Source organism: Eubalaena glacialis, chromosome 16 (genome assembly GCF_028564815.1).
Source record: "Eubalaena glacialis isolate mEubGla1 chromosome 16, mEubGla1.1.hap2.+ XY, whole genome shotgun sequence".
Classification (NCBI taxonomy): domain Eukaryota; kingdom Metazoa; phylum Chordata; class Mammalia; order Artiodactyla; family Balaenidae; genus Eubalaena; species Eubalaena glacialis.
Genome location: NC_083731.1, coordinates 65793729 through 65810553, shown reverse-complemented (window position 1 = coordinate 65810553; position 16825 = coordinate 65793729). Strand labels below are relative to the sequence as shown.

Below are 16825 nucleotides of genomic sequence, written 5' to 3'. Positions count from 1 at the left end.
AAGTTGGGGGATGCACAATACCTTCCCAGCAGTAGGCTCGGTCTTGACAGGTCAGTCCTGAACAGGGCACAGGCCTCTGCCCGTTGGGAAGCTTTTCATATGGAGTTATTGTGAAGTTGTAGGTCTATTGTCTGGAGGACTTGCTCTCAAGTCTGAACACCCACTGAATTTTTCCACTGAACTCCAGCTCTCTCCTGCTTCCACCATGCTGGGTTGGTTGTCTGATTGGGATTCTGCCTGTTTCCTAACTGAGGTTAGAGATTTGTCCTGAATCTTAGCCCACAGACCTCTCTTAAGTGATTGAACTTGTCCTTGAAGTCCTAGACAGGCAGATGACCATCCTGGACCCATTCATGGCCTCTAAAAAAAGAAAAAGAATAATCCTTGTGGGATGCAGCTAAAGTAGTACTTAAAGGAAAATTGATAATTTTTATGCTTTTATTAATAAAGAGAATATACTAAACATCCAACCCAAGAAGTAGAAAACTAAAAGAGAACCAACCCAAAGAAAATAGGAGGAAATAAAGCCATGACTAAAGAGTTTTACAGGTAACTCCACCATATGTGCACAGAACAGGCAACTCTATACTTACACAAATTCTTTCACAGAATAAAAAAGAAGAAATGCTCCCTCAGCCCATTTTATGAGCTACTGTAACCTTGACTCCCAAACTAAACAAGAGCAGTGAAATGTCACTTATGAACATAGATTTAAGAGGTTTTTTTTATTGGCCGCGCAGCATGTGAGACCTTAGTTCCTCAACCAGGGATTGAACCCTCACCCTCTGCATTGGAAGCACGGAGTCTTAACCACTGGACCGCCAGGGAAGTCTAGATGTAAGAGTTTTAAACAGAATATTGCAAGTAAGTTATTCTCTTCACTCATTCAATAGACATTTTTTGAAGATCAGCTAGGAGCCAAGCTTTGTGCAATGTGATAGGGACAAGATGAGTATTATATGATCTTTGTTCTTAAGAAACAGCGAATTTAGTGGGAAGAGAGCTGCATTAATAATTATGATGCAACACACTTGTTCTAGTATGTAATGGGAACAAAGTGTAATGGGAACAGAGACCAGAATGTCTAAGTTTGCCTTGATGAATTTTAGAAGGTCTCATTGGGAGATCCCTTGAGCTGAGACTCCATGGATAAGCAGGAGCTTGACATCTAGAGAAGAGGTGGTGTAGGTAGTCGAGGTGGGGAAGAGAGTAGGGATGTAATTTAGGGTACTGTGTGTGTGTGCGTGGTATGTGTTTTATGTGGGGGCAGGGGAAATGATGCAGACAAGGATGAGAAGAAACACCAATTCAGAGGAGGGCTTGGAAGCTTTCCTTTTATTTAGAGTCAATATACAAGGGAAATAAGTGACTTTAGCTAGTACCTAAAATACTCTGTAATTAAAGTTATCAGAGAATGCAGAATAAGTATGAGTACATATAAAAATGAATGTAAATTAATATTTAATTTCAGAGTTTACAATGAATTAATTCACTAAACTTAGTTTCTAACTTCCAATTTTTGCTTGTTCCTATTTTTACTCATTTTATTGTTTCAATATACTGAAGTCCCTATGTTAAGATAATTTCTATCTTGATGAAAATAGACACTAAATTTTACCTTTAAATTTAAAAATTACTTCTGGCCAAAAAATGTAAAACATATTTCCAGGATTCTGTAATCACTTTCAGATCAGCTGAAATGCTTTAATAATTCGATTTCCAGTTGCAATTGTATAGTTCATCAAATCATAATTAAGCTAATTAGAGTGTTACATATTAGTGTTTCTTGATGGTCAAAAAATTGTCATCATGGAGTAATGAGCTTTTAGACATTCATGCCTTTGGGCTGAACAATTTTTTATAGTAGTCTTGAGATGTTTAGTATTCTTATTGTCAGCTTAATGGGCATTGGCTTCTGTCCTTTAATTGGTTGTCACTTTTGCCGAATTTCTGCAGGGATATGTATTGAATAAATTATAAGAGGTAAGTTTTATGCTCTGTTGCAGACTTCTTGTTATTAATTTCCAACTTAACTCCACTGTGGTTGAGTCCCTAGTTTGTATGACCTGGGTTCTTTAAATTTGTTGACAATTGCTTGAAGCCCAGAAATCAGCCTTTCAAGCTCTAGTTTATTTTCTGTAAACTAGGGGCTAAGGTGAGTGAAGAGGTTAGATCAGATCAGTGATTCCTAACCTTGGTCAAAGGTAAGAATCATCCAGGGAAGGGTGATCAAAATGGCGCCCTGACCCCTTCGCCAGAGATTCTACTTCCATAGGTGCTGGACACGTTTTAACATGCTTTTCAGATGATTCTTGGGAAGTCAGCTGAGCGTTGGAAACTGTTGAACCAAGGTTGCATTTTTAAAACTGTAGAACTATGGGCTGTGACCTGTTAGTGCAGTGGTTGGGCTGCCGTCTGTTTTTGTAAATAACATTCTATCAGAACACAGTCGTGCCCATTATTTACATGTTGTCTGTGGCTGTTTTCCTGCTGCAGTGGCAGCATTGAGTAGAACTGGAAAAGCCCACATGGCCCACAAAGCCCCAAATATTTACTACCTGGGTTTTTACAGAAAAAGTTTGCTGACCCTTTCATTAGCAGGTTATAAAATCATTTTAATAGGTTGCAATCGGTATTTAAAAAAACAAAATAGAAAAGGAAATATTAAAGCACATTGCATGTGCATAAGTGCTGCTTTGTTAAACTTGTTAATATGTAAACATATATGTTTATACATATATATGCACACACACATATGTATATATTTGTATATACTGGGAAAAAACGTATCTCTCACTGTGAGTAGCAGTCAAAAAAGCTTAAAAAAACCTAAACGGTAAGATCTTTGGTCCCTTCCCTTTGTGGACTTTCTCTCAGTTGCTAGGGTGCTCTGGCAGCGTGGATTGGGGTGGGAGGGAGGTCTAGGTGGGAGAGGAGATATGCAGAGAACGTGCTTTACTGACACCATGCTTCTGGGGGCTGCTTCCTACTTAGTAAGTCAGTGCCTCTCCTTTAAGGAAAGGTAGTGCTCAATGCCCATATTTATCCATAATGTCATTGCCAGAAGTAGGACCAACCTGAGTCATGTGAGGGTGTGAGGACATTTCAAATGGGGCTAATACTAAACTTACAGGGCTGTGATGAGGATTTAATGTACATATAGTGTCTCAAACTAAGAAGTGCTATACAATGCCAGGATGCTACAATTTTTCATCTGTAGCCTCTCATTCTTGTGGTTGGAATCCACACCCCAACCATAGACAAGTTCCAGGATGTTACCAACCATAGCACTGATCGTCACATTTTGTGAATGTACCAGTGGTGGCACAAGGACTGAGGGAGACAAATATCAAGGCTAGAGCTAGGGAAGGAAAGATAGAGTCAGATTCTTGGACTGCTGTGACAATTCTTATTTCTAAAATAATAATAAAAATAAAATAATAATAATAATAATGCAGAGAAATCTACTGTATTTAGATTTCCCAGTGAAAATTTAATTTCCTAGCACTATTCCATGGTCTGAATGTTTGTGGAAATCCTAACCCCCCAAGGTGATGATATTAGGCGGTGGGGCCTTTTGGAGGTGACTAGGTCATGAGGGTTATGCCCTCATCAGTGGGATTAGTGCCTCCCTCGTATAAAACAGACTCCAGAGAGCTTCCTGGCCTCTTCCAACATATGAGGACAGAGGGAGAAGATGGTCCTCTGTGAACCAGAAAACGGGCTCTCACCAGACACAGAATTTCCCAGTACCTTGATCTTGGACGTCTCAACATCCAGAACTGTAAGAAATAAATTTCTGTTGTTTAAAATCCACCTAGTCTATGGTTTTCTGTTACAGCAGCCCGAATGGACAAAGACAGACTATAAACTGTTAGCTGCCAAGATTAGGGAATTGACCTTCTGATTAATCAAGAATTATGGCTATATAAACAAATGACTACTTTAAAGAATTATTACAGAATAACATATAATTTGCCTTTTAAAGTATAAGTAATTTAATATGATGATTCAGAAAGTCCTTCAGAATCAGGCAGTGTCTCAGGGTCACCATGGAGATGCATAAAAGTTTTGGTTACTAGTGACTTGTTTTTAAAAGGAAGCTGTATAAAAAGCTTTTTTTGGAGTTCAAACTCTGATTCATTTGTTTCCTAATTTGGTTAGGATTCTGCATATTTTTCCTTTATATATAGTCAACTGCAGAATTGAAGGGGACCCCAAGATGTTCTGGTCCTATGATCTGATGCTTGAATTACTTCTGACTTGGTCATCAAATAGATATTGTGCACATACCATGTTCAAAACTGGTCCATAAACTGGGATACAGTGGTGAAAAAATTTTCTTCCCTACACGGAGTTCACATTCTCTCAGCCTCTGTTTGAACCCTTCTCTCAAAGGGGAACTCATTCAATGAGACAGCCCAGGGCATCTTTGGACATCATAGTTTTTCCTGTCAATTTCACTTGCTTGTCTCATTTAAAAGTATCCATCAATAGATGAATGGATAGAGAAGATGTATTAATAGTATGTGTGTATATATATATATATATATACACACACACACACACACACAATGGAATACTACTCAGCCATAAAGGAGAATGAAATTTTGCCAGTTGCAGAAACATGGATGGGACTTGGAGGTCATTATGCTAAGTGAAATAAGCCAGACAGAGAAAGACAAATACTCTTTGATATCACTTATATGTGAAATCTAAAAAATACAACAAACTAGCGAATATAACAAAAAGAAGCAGACTCACAGATACAGAGAACAACCTAGTGGTTACCAGTGGGGAGAAGGAAGGGGCAATATAGGGGTGGGGGGAGTGGGAGGTACAAACTACAAGGATGTATCGTCATAGGCTACAAGAATGTACTGTAAAACATGGGGATATAGCCAATATTTTGTAATAACTGTAAATGGAGCGGAACCTTTAAACATTGTATAAAACTTAAAAAAAAATTCTTTTTTTATCTCAAAAATAAGGATGAGCAATCAGCATACCTACATCTTACAGAACACACTAACAACCAATATTTTGTAATAGCTGTAAATGGAGCGTAACCTTTAAAAATTGTATAAAAATATAAAAAATTAAAAAAGAACTAATGCAAGTCCAAATCCCCGCAACGGTCCCTCAAATACTTAAAATCAATTCTACGTCCAACCTCATCTCCTCCCACCTCTACCCCCTTTCCCCAAACCTAAAGTTTCTCTTTTTCAAGCTAAGAATCCTCCAGTCCCTCAACTAATCCTCCTGGGGCAGCGTCTTGCCCCACTTTCCACTGAATGTAATAAAGATTGCTGTTCTTAAAGAAGAGTGCCTTATTAGACTAAGTGGCCACTTAAGGAACTGTTACCTCTCAGCTACCAGTACACACTTTGATCGTCTGCTCTGTGATGCTGGGGTTAAGGCTCTTTCAATACAAATGGCATTGCTCCCTGCCAGCTGGTTTTCTGCCCGCTCTGCCAATGGGCTACACAAGAGGGAAATTGGAAAGTGGGAGGGGAAAAGGCTTACTCTTCCTGTTTTGTTCACTGTTGCTGCCAGCGTCGCCTGGGCACCAGTTCTCACCCTGGAAGGGCAGTGGGTCCCATTCTCCAGCCTAGAACCAGCTTCATCACACCCATCTCCCAGAAGCACCATCTAGAAAGCAACCCCTCCTCCAAGGTATGAGTCCTAGATCTGTGGAGCTCCTTTTCTGAGTCCCTGGGGGTCTTTCATGACAACTTCATCTTTTTTTTTTCTCTTGTGGCCTCTGCGCAGCTTGCAGGATCTTAGCAGTTCCCCAACCAGGGATCGAACCTGTGTTCCCTGCAGTGGAAGCACCGAGTCCTAACCACTGGACCGCCAGGGAATTCCCATAACTTCATCTTCTCTAATGGCTTCAAGCCACCAGATGAGGCTCCCAGATCTGTATTTCTTTCCCATGCCTCTCTCCAACATTGTCATGTATCTTATGGACATCCTACAGTCGTCTTAAACCCATGATGCCCGAATATGAATTTGACCAAGGTACTTTCCTTTTCAGTTGGTAGAAACCTGGAATTCTTCTTTCCTTCTTGTTCATCCACCGCCAGTCTCCAAGCGCAGGCCATTTCTCATATCTGTTCCCTCTTTTCCAGTTCCACTAAAACTGCCCTAAAGAAGTCCCTCATCATCTGTTTCTTAGACCTCCAGCTGATCTTCCTGTCCTTAGTCCTCTGCAGGTCAATTCCACCCATGGAGGTCAAATCTGATTGCACTGTTCTGCCCTCACCTACGCAAGTTCCATCTCGGGTCTCTTGTTGTACTCCTTTTATGCTTCAGCAACACCGAGCTGTACCCACCATGCTCTTTCGCTGTCTTCTGCAGCACTGTCACCCCTGCATCACACACACTTACTTTGCCTGGCTAACTGCTTGAAGACTCAACTCAAGGTCACCTATCCAGGAAGGTGCCCCTAAACCTCCTTTACATCCTCCCTTCCTCTGTGTTCCCCACATACTTGGTTGCAGATTTTCATCACTGCACATAACACGCTGTGTTACATTAAGCTTTCTTTCTCACTAGACAGGACTATTCATAGATCGTTTCCACAGGAAACAACACCTGTCACATTTGGTTCTTAACAAGTGTTTATTGGTGAACTTCAAGAACTCATTACTTTAAGGATAAATCAAATTATGTTTTTACCATGAATTCCCCCACTGGGGGGATATTCTCAGCAATAAAAAGAAACAAACTATTGATACATGCAACAACTGGATGAATCTCAGGAAATTAGGCTGAGTGAAAAAAAGAAGTCACACCCTGTATGATTCCATTAATATAACATTCTTGAAATGACAAGATTATAAAAGTGGAGATAGATTAATGGTTTCCCAGGGTTAAGGGGGGGTGGAGGTGGGAGGGAAGTAGGTGTGGTCATAAAAGGGCAACACGAGGTATCTTTGTTATGGGTCCATGTGATGAGAAAATGTTTCAGCATCTTGACTGTGTCAGTGTCAATATCCTGGTTGCAATATTGTACTATATATAGGTTTGCAAGATGTCATCACCAGGGAGAAATGGGTAAAGGGTACACAGGATCTCTCTCTCTCTCTGTTATTTTTTTACAACTATATGTGAATCTACAATTACCTCAAAATAAAAGGTTTAATTTAAAAAAAAAGAGAGATTCCAACCAAAAAGAATGGAGACTTCACACATTGTCCAAATGCATTCTTTTTATTTGAGAAGGACGATCTCAAGGCAGTGCCCTTTGGAAAAGGCATCTCTCATCATCACGTACATCGAGATCAACCATTACTCTCGGCAAAGTACAAAAATACACGCATCAGTGACTTCCATACAATAAATACATAATCATGCATCCCACAATAAAAGGCACAGAAACCTGGTCACTTAGTAGTCATAAAAATTACTAGCTACATTAACAAAGCCACCCAAATTATCAGTATAAGGAACTGTAACAATATATTCCAAAGGTGAAAACACATAAAACATCTTTAAAATAGTATGCAATAAATATCTCAATTGTATATATTTTAAAAATTATGCCATTGTAAACAGCATGTAAACAAACAAAACTCACGTTTTCTTACCATTATTAAAAGTCATTAGAGCTAAAGTTATAACCTCTGCTCTGTCAGGTATATTTCACTGGCAAGTGTACTAAGCAGTTTAAAGTTTCACTCTTTTCTGCAGCAAACAGAGCCCACTGTGAAATAAATAGATAGGATCTCCATCTTTCAGATACAAGTTTCAAAACAGACTACCAAAATGTAGTAAATTCTTATCTATAAATAATATGGCAAAGGCTAGATCCCAACTATCTTCTGCAATGCAAGGGACAAAAGGAACAATATTTGTTAGGTTTTCAACATGATGATAAATAGGAGGCAAATCATGACTGATTATCTTTTTTAAAAATATTTATTTATGTGGTTGCGACAGGTGTTAGTTGCAGCACACGGGCTCCTTAGTTGTGGCATGTGAACTCTTAGTTGCAGCATGCATGTGGGATCTAGTTCTCTGACCAGGGATGGAACCTGGGCCCCCTGCATTGGGAGCTCGGAGTCTTAACGACTGTGCCACCAGGGAAGTCCCATGACTGATTATCTTTATTGAAAGGTAGAATGAATATGCTGAATATGACGGTCAAGTGTCCAGCCTTCTGAGCCTCTTTTCTTTTGTGGTCCTTTTACAACATCGAACAAAGAGTAAAGCTCTATCAAACTAAGAATTTCCTTTTGCTAGAGAACATAGAAATGGTTGATACTTTATACTGATGGAAAATGGTGACTTCCAAATATGCCTATCAAAATGTAAATGTACATACAAGTAAGGTTTTTTCCATACTTATTGACAATAGTTTTTTCCTTCTCATAAAGGAACCCAATTGCCTAACCATCAATAAATATTCAGAGAAGTTAATTTTTTATAACTCACATATTTTTGTTTTGTTTCATCTATATATCAGTGCATTGCGGCACAAAAATACCAGTAGTAGATTTACTATATGCTTAGATAAGTATGCTACCTGTTAAATATTATTACTCCCTACTCCCCATTAAAAATAACTGAGGTGGAAACATCAACCCATAACTTCAAGTGGAGTCTTTGAAGTATACCAGAAAGCACTATTTACTTTTTCCTTCTACCGTGGGTTCCCAATGTATACTTCATATATTTTGGTGTGTGTGTCATTAATGAGGATATATGCCTTCCTAAAATGGACTTAAAATTGAACTTGTGTCCTACAAACTCATTAGTCACTTGGATCACACATAGCACCTATGGTTGTGGAAATGGGGTTCTATAGGATTGATGAAAGATGTACTTGACAAGTGATGGTCAAAAATTATTTGTGGTTGACCTGAAAATACAAAAACTGTGGACATAAAAATGGGCTTACTTATTTATGACACAGAATTTAGTTAGTTTTTTGGGTGGAAGGTGACCACTTCCCTGAAAAAATCTGAGAAATAATACTTGATTTAAAAACATGTCCTCCCAACTTCTTAAACAAACTGTATAAGAATAATCATGAAAACGAACTTGAACTCTATCAGACAAGAGCTATGTCTTATTTTCTTTGTATCCCCAGCAATAATCAAATGTCAAGTGTAGAGCAGGTAGAAAAATATCTATTAAGTGAGTGAAGTAAGAGGCCATTTAATTTAATTACATGCAAATTTTGGATTTATTTAATTTTTAAAATTATTGACTTTAAAGGGCTGTTTATTTTTAGGGGGGGGGGCATGCCAGGTGGCATGCAGGATCTTAGTTCCCTGACCAGGGATTGAACCCGTGCCCCCTGCAGTGGAAACGCAGAGTCCTAACCACTGGACTGCCAGGGAATTCCGATAAAGGGCTTTTTATGTTAACCTTTATCATAATTTGGAGACATGGTAGAAAGCCTTTATAGAATCACAAAAGAAAAAACAGACCCTTAGGTAATAGTTTTTAGTCTTTATGTTCTATATGGGGTGATAACAGTGGCAAACAAGACTTCTTATATTTGCATAATAAAAAATGAAATAATCATTAACTATAGATGACCTGAAATTGCACAAATTCAGTCTCTATCTCTGGTTGAAAACTATTTTTCAGAAAATTATACCTTCATTACCTCTTTAAAAATTCTTTCTCAAGTCTCATTATTTTGTGTAGGTAATTAGTGTATGTATTTATGTAGATTGTATACACTGAATATCTGCCAAAGAGAGATCATCTTTAGGGCATATTTATGGATTATGACTAAGAAGGAGTTGGCAGTTATGTGAAAATTTTCTAAGCTTCAATTTTAGAAACAAGAATTCAGATTTGGTAAATATTTCTCATGAATAGCTAACAAATGATTATCCTTCACAAAGCAACTGCTCTCCCCTGCTGTTTCTCTTCTGTTGGTTCTCCCAGAGTCCATGTGTGCTTCTGAATACACATCCCCCTCATGTGGACTCTCAGGGAAGTCTAAGCGTTCATTTGTGAAAGTATAAAAACACAAAGAAGTTTGGGCGCTATATTACCTTCATTCACTCAACATTTATTAAAGTCCTATTATGTGCTAGCTAGACACTGAGACTACAAAGAGAAATCCAGTTGTGGGCAAGCAGATGTATATATACTGAATTACTGAAATGTGATATACATATTGAATTATTGAAATGTGATGTTATTTTAATAGAAGAAGTTTCAAGAGACTATGGGGCATGGATGAAATACTTAACCTGCCTGGGAAGTCAGGGAGAGTGTCATAGAAGGTAAAATTTGAACTGAGTCTTGAATGAGTTGATCTACAGCATGTGATTATGCCAAAGCACTGAACTGTGAGAAGTTCCAAACTCCTGGGTTACAAAAGGTCTCTAGAGGAAACGGTGGGTGACGATGCTAAAAATGGTGGGAAGAGGCAAGGTCATGGAGACCCTTATCCATCACGCTAAGGAGTTAGGTTGCCATGCTGTAAAGGAGGGAGAGTCTAGTTAAGAATTTTTAGCAGAGGCATGACAAAACAAATCTGTGTTTTAAAAAGACCAATCTGTCAACCATGTGGAAGATGGACTAGAGGTAGGGGAGAATGAAGGTAGGAAAACTGGTCACTGAAAAACTACGGCAAAAGCATAGGAGAGGGGCTTCCCTGGTGGTGCAATGGTTAAGAATCCACCTGCCAGTGCAGCGGACATGGGTTCGAGCCCTGGTCCCGAAAGATCCCACATGCGTTGGAGCAACTAAGCCCGTGCGCCACAACTACTGAGCCTGCGCTCTAGAGCCCGCAAGCCACAACTACTGAAGCCCGCGTGCCGCAACTACTGAGCCTGCATGCTGCAACTACTGAAGCCCGCACGCCTAGAGTCCATGCTCCACAACAAGAGAAGCCACCGCAATGAGAGGCCCGCGCACTGCAATGAAGAGTAGCCCCCGCTCGCCACGACTAGAGAAAACCCGCGCACAGCAAAGAAGACTCAACGCAGCCAAAAATAAATAAAATAAATAAATTAAAAAAAAATTAAAAGCATAGGAGAGAAAAATGGTAAAGGTTTGTACTGATAAAAGTCTGAACCAAGGCATTAGCGCTTTGCTTTACTGCAACTAATTAGAAATACAACATAAAATGTCAATTCAATTTTTGAGATGGACAAAAAATAAAATATGCAACTGTATAAATACTAAAAAAACACTTTGATATAGAAAAGGCTTTGGCTTATACAATTCCAAAGTAAGATTAAGTTAAGCCTGTGTTTTGTTCCATATTTGAGCTTATGAGTGTCTTGGCAGAAAAACATAATCACATAATGTTGCTATGAGAACTGTCACCTCTCAAAAGCTTTCTGAAAGCTTTTCAAGTACAAGGAGGCAAGGAAACAAAAGAACTGCTCAAGTTTGCAATTCTTTCATGCTCATCATTATGTATATTTAAAAATTGCTGCACAATGGAAATCTGTAAACAGGGTAGGTTCTAATTAAAATGATAATTAATTTTAATTATACTAAGGTCAACTGTATATCAGGTCACTGTGGGAAGCAAATTCCCAGAAAAATAATTTTTTCCCATCACTGTACCAAATCATTCTGGAATCATCATTTAGACATCTGTTATTATGAAAACTAAGTTGTGCCATTAAGACAGATCAAAATACATGCAAATGAGCTCTGATTCAGTCTTTTCCCTTATGTCATGCAGCTTACACCCTCTTAAAATTCCAGCATTTTTAGGGGAGGGGGATGCAGCAGGAGCTCCAATGTCGTAAATAAATACCAGATTTAGCAAGGAAATCTTTAAGTCAAGGATCAGACAGTGACTGAATTCAAATGTCAGGGAAAAATAAAGTCAATATTCATTTACCCTTATCTATATTTAATCATTTTAACTAGGTTGTTCTAATTTTTTCCCCTTAATTGTTCTTAGATTTCCATTATGGTAATAATTAAGACAATCTCTAGCTTAGTTTCTTTACAGGAAGTTTTGAAGGTACTTTGCATGAGAGAGTACCATTCCTTAGCCAAAGAAGGTAGATAGTGATGCATGCTTCAGATCAAACAGCAAGGAAACCATTTAGAATTCACTTAGTATAGAAAGTAAGTGACGTCACAGAGTAAAACAAGGTAAGGGAGTCCGGTATTCCTTTTTTAAAAACGCTGATTTAAAGAGACATTTTCCTCTTTGGGGAGTTAATCTAAGAAAAGATGTGAAAGTCTTAGCTAATATATATTTATAAAATTGTTGTCTGGGGTGAGTGTAAAAAAAATTAGTCTAAATTTCTGAAGATTTTAGAAGTGAGTTTTTAGCCTATACTAAAATGAATAATATGAACCTGTAGTACACAGATGAACATACCCATAACCTTCTCTGGTGCTGATAGTACTAATGTAACTTCACTCATTTTTAAAATGAACAGAAAGGGATATTAATTTGGGCTTTTAATTTTCATGTGATAGGATAAAGTCTGGGAAGCTTTTCCATACATCTAAAACGACAGTGGGAAAGTAGTAAATTTAAGTATGATTCACACTTACCTAGTTCCTTTTGTAAAAGAAAAACTAACAATAACTTATAATTGATAATATTGTGTGCCATTTCTAATTAGGGAAACCAAGGCACCAAAACATCTAGCTCATAGAAAGGACACAGTGAGCCAGTGCCAAAGTCAGTTGAGGAACCCAATAAACCTAAACCATATTCCCATCTCCAGAATCACAGAATTTAGCTATTTATAATATTGTAAATTTTAATACTTTTTTATTGTTTCAAATGAAAGGAAAATCCATCCTTGCTAACAAATTTCAAGGCTCTAAGCCTTGAAAGGTTCATGAAAATCAATCTCTTTACTCTGTATGGTCTGGTCTGACCTACATTTACCAGAGTTCTTCTTTGGGAAGTTGCTAAGCCCTTCTGACTAGTTCTCCCTACATCACTTATTAAGTTGAGAAAATACAGACATTTGCCTCATGTAATAAACACAAATGATCAGGTTATCCAAACTACCTGCTTAACTGACTTACAAATTTCAACAGTAGAATGGGTTCCCTAAACTCACTGGTTATTTTGAAAAGATACAGATACAATCCCAGACTTCACCAGTGTGACATTTTTTTGTTTTTTGTGGTTTTGTGCCCACCATACATCTCACACGTTTTGCATTTTTATAATATAAACTGAAAAATACCTATGTTCAAACTCTTGATTTCCAAAACTTTCACAAATTACCAAGCTCCTTTTTCCTTTAATTTCCATATAATGTTTCTCATATATTTTTTTTCCTGCCTTCAATAATTGCTTGTGCAACAATAAAATTAATATAAAACTCTATGTCTTCTAAATTCTAGTAAATTAATTCTTAATCTTCTCCTATAGTTCTTAAATAGTTCACAATTCATGTACTGCTTACACTGTAAAACAATAAAACAGTTGAATTTAGGGCTTATTAAAGTGATTTCTTTGGTATATGACACAGCCTCATGGTAAATCAGAACAGTTAATTTTCTTCCTTGAAAACGTGATTTTATTCTGTGTGGTATGTTGTGCTATTATGTTTAACATTTTTAGTTTTTTAAAAGTTGAATAGAGAATATTTTAAAACAGAAATAATTCAAAACTCAATTAAAATCCCATTGACTTAATTGACAGAAACAGACAAACCATTATCCCTCATAGGTACTCTGACTAAAGCAGCCCAGAGTCAAATGCAAACCTGTTAAAAATATATACCCTGAAACCTAGAGCTGGAGGTATGTGAAATTTGGAGGGTTCAAGATTTTTAATGTCATATTGATTCAAGATGATGATTCAAGATGTCAAGGGTTCAAGATTCAAATGTCATATTGGCAGTATAATCACTGAGATCTCTTTTAAAACAAAAATTGAAAATTTACTACAGAAAAGCAGTCCTGACTTGAAGATAAAATATATATTGGCAAAATATAGCATGATGAAATCCCTTGGTTACAGTAAATACTTAATATTGGTGATTTCATTTTTGGCTTTATGCTTTTTTCCATATTTATTTTAAACATGAAAAATTTTTTTTTTAACAAACTCCCTATTACTTTTCAGTTATCTATGATGGTAAAGAATCATATTTTTACACAGAAAAAAATTGGGCATCTGTTTGACAGAAATGAGTACTTCAAGTACGTAAGTAAATCATTAACAGAGCTGTTACACTCTAAGCAACAGCAGTAACAAAGAAAAGATCTAGAATATGCATTTTGTATAAAGATTAAATTTCACGACATAATAAATAAATGCACTGATTTATACAACTTGTAAAAACCTTCTACTGATGATTATGAGTAATACTGTCTATTACTGACTTTGCTGATATCAGCATTGCCTCGCATAGAGAGTCAAAGGTAAAATACTTGCCCCCAAAGCCACAAAATATACAAAGCTGGTTTGTTATTAAATACTTTGTCTGCCAGAAGTCCTACAAACTAAAATACATCTTGGCAGTTTGAATCACCAGCGTGACCAGTTTTTTGGTATAAAAAGATAAGAAAAATTTTAATATGAAAATTAATAAAACCAGTAAAAGGAGAAACCTGTTGTATAAATAGACATTTTAATGTAAAACTGAGACTTTCATTTCACTTAAGAGGAAGAAAAAATTCGATACAACTTACTTGAATATTTGAAAATAATTATATTTTCCCAGCTCTAGATAAATATATTACTCCAATTTATTAGTCATCTTCAATATACAATATATAACTCACAAAACTGGGAATGTTACAACGCCAAAACCTTTCACAGCGCTAGTTACCAGTTACCAGAACTGTAAGAAATCTTTAGCTACATATCAGCTTAATACTTAGAATATAGAAATAGATATGGCTAAGCAGTGGCAAACAATAGTGCAAACAGTAAGGACAACAAAATATATTTGTTTTCCTTTTTAGCTTGTATATATAACTGCATTATCCTACTTCAGTGGCATTATCAACTGAGTATGAAACTTACGTTAATCCATTTAGAAAGTAACCCTATGTTCCTTTAGGTTTGATTAACTTGCTCCTGAAATGCAGTTCTATGAAATATCCAGACTATTCATAAATTCCTATACAATGAATAACTTGTAGCTAAAATGAAATATTTTATGTGGAGTTTTTAGAACTTTTAAGTAGTGGCTTGGTTTCTATTTTTCCAACTAAAACTTGGAAGTGCATACAAAATTAAGAGGGAGAGGATATAAATATATGTAAATAGAATCTTAATTACATAAAGGGAATTAACCTGTTCATCTACATTAGTAATATGGGGTTTTTCTTAAACATCGTTACTGAGTTTAAGGCAGCCTCAGTTACTCTGTTAAACTTCTTTTCCTGAAAATAACAGAAAGAAGTATACAAGTAGGTACAGTCCAGCTGTCTTTTATCTCTCCGTTCTCTGTCACGATAAACCTTTACAGTTTTTTATTCTAAAAGAGATGTCTCTCAACAAAACTTGGAGGAAATAAAGAGGAAACAATAATAACAATAAAAATTAATGCTTTGTGTATTATAAAAATCAATAATCATTGTCTCTTTAAAGTTTTGCTTGTTTCTTTAGAAGGCATCCTATTGCAAAGGCAACATATTACAAGAGTCACTGGGGAGATGCCATAGCAGAGAGAAACAAGCCCCAGGCCCCATGGCACTTGGCGTGGGGCAGTGAGAGCAGAGGCATGGCAGTCAAGCTCTGGAAACCACTTGGGAAGCTATTCCATTGACCAATAATATTGAGGAATCTTCACTTCTTACTCTTTTCAGCTGACTTAAAGAACTTGCCACTTATATCGTCAATCTCTAAACCCACTGTTTCATCCAACCTGCATTTGAAAAATGCAAGATAAGTTCATTTTGGAAGGAGGGAGCAGGAGAGATCCTAGATGTCAAGGTTGAAAGATGTAATGTTTTTACAGCTTAATGAAAAGCGGTATCTTTAAAGAATTCACATCTATACAACAGAAAAGTCCACTATGTTGTCAACCCAGTGGGAGATAATAGGTAATTTACTTTAGAAATGATGTAGAGACGTTTCCACTCTAATTTTCTAAGTCATAGTTTTGCATGGGTATTTCCTTCCTCAATTCCTGTTACAAATAACTTCTATGGAGATTAAAGTAGTGGTCTCTTTATTCATTAAAATTAGCTAAAGAATCTCTAGGCAATAATGTTTTGGTCAATTATATCACTATGTAAAAAATAAGTAAAGGCTTACTGACCATATGTCACACTGGGACAGATCTTATTATAGAATTAAATAATTTGTATTTTGAGGGTCAAGAATATACTATTTTTCAGGCACTATTTTAAGGAATTATTAACTATCTGAAGATCAGGATAAGTTAGCATGATAAGAAAGCCACATTTTAGTCTAGCAAAACATGCCTTCTTTTAGGGTCTTAATGACACATTCACTTTACTTGTAATCATTTTGGGTCTCCCTCTCTCTCTCTTTTTTTTTTGCATGCCTAGTGATTCATTTAATGTGTGTATGCTGCTATGTGCCCTCAAGCATGAACCATGTCAATAGGATAACCTACTGATAAACGAAAGTGAAAAGTACAGGTTGTTGCAGACCAACCCGGTCTTTACTTATCTCAGTACATATTCTTCTGAAACGTTCCCTGTGACTTAAGTTGTGAACAAATGAGAATGTCACATGAGCAAATGCAGATTGTTAGTGACTTAGACGTGGGGTGAGGAGCTGGAGAGAGGCCAGTTGTGTTGGCCAATCTCCTGTGTGCCACCTTGTCTACCAAAATATAACCAAAATATATACTGGGTAGGTAGGGCTCATCTAGAACCTGGATTAGGAGTAAGGATTGAGAAGAAAACTCAGCTGGGTGATGAATGA

At 37.0% G+C, this 16825-nt stretch overlaps 1 protein-coding gene across 1 annotated transcript in view; it reads right to left on the bottom strand.

Moving 5' to 3' along the window:
- Positions 1-321: 321 nt before the first annotated feature.
- Positions 322-16825, bottom strand: part of DGKH (diacylglycerol kinase eta) — a 191033-nt gene continuing 174529 nt past the window's right edge. Inside the window, exon 31 of the transcript XR_009697561.1 lies at positions 322-360. The gene's annotated coding sequence lies outside the window, so the exon portion shown is untranslated. The remainder of the gene's footprint in view (positions 361-16825) is intronic.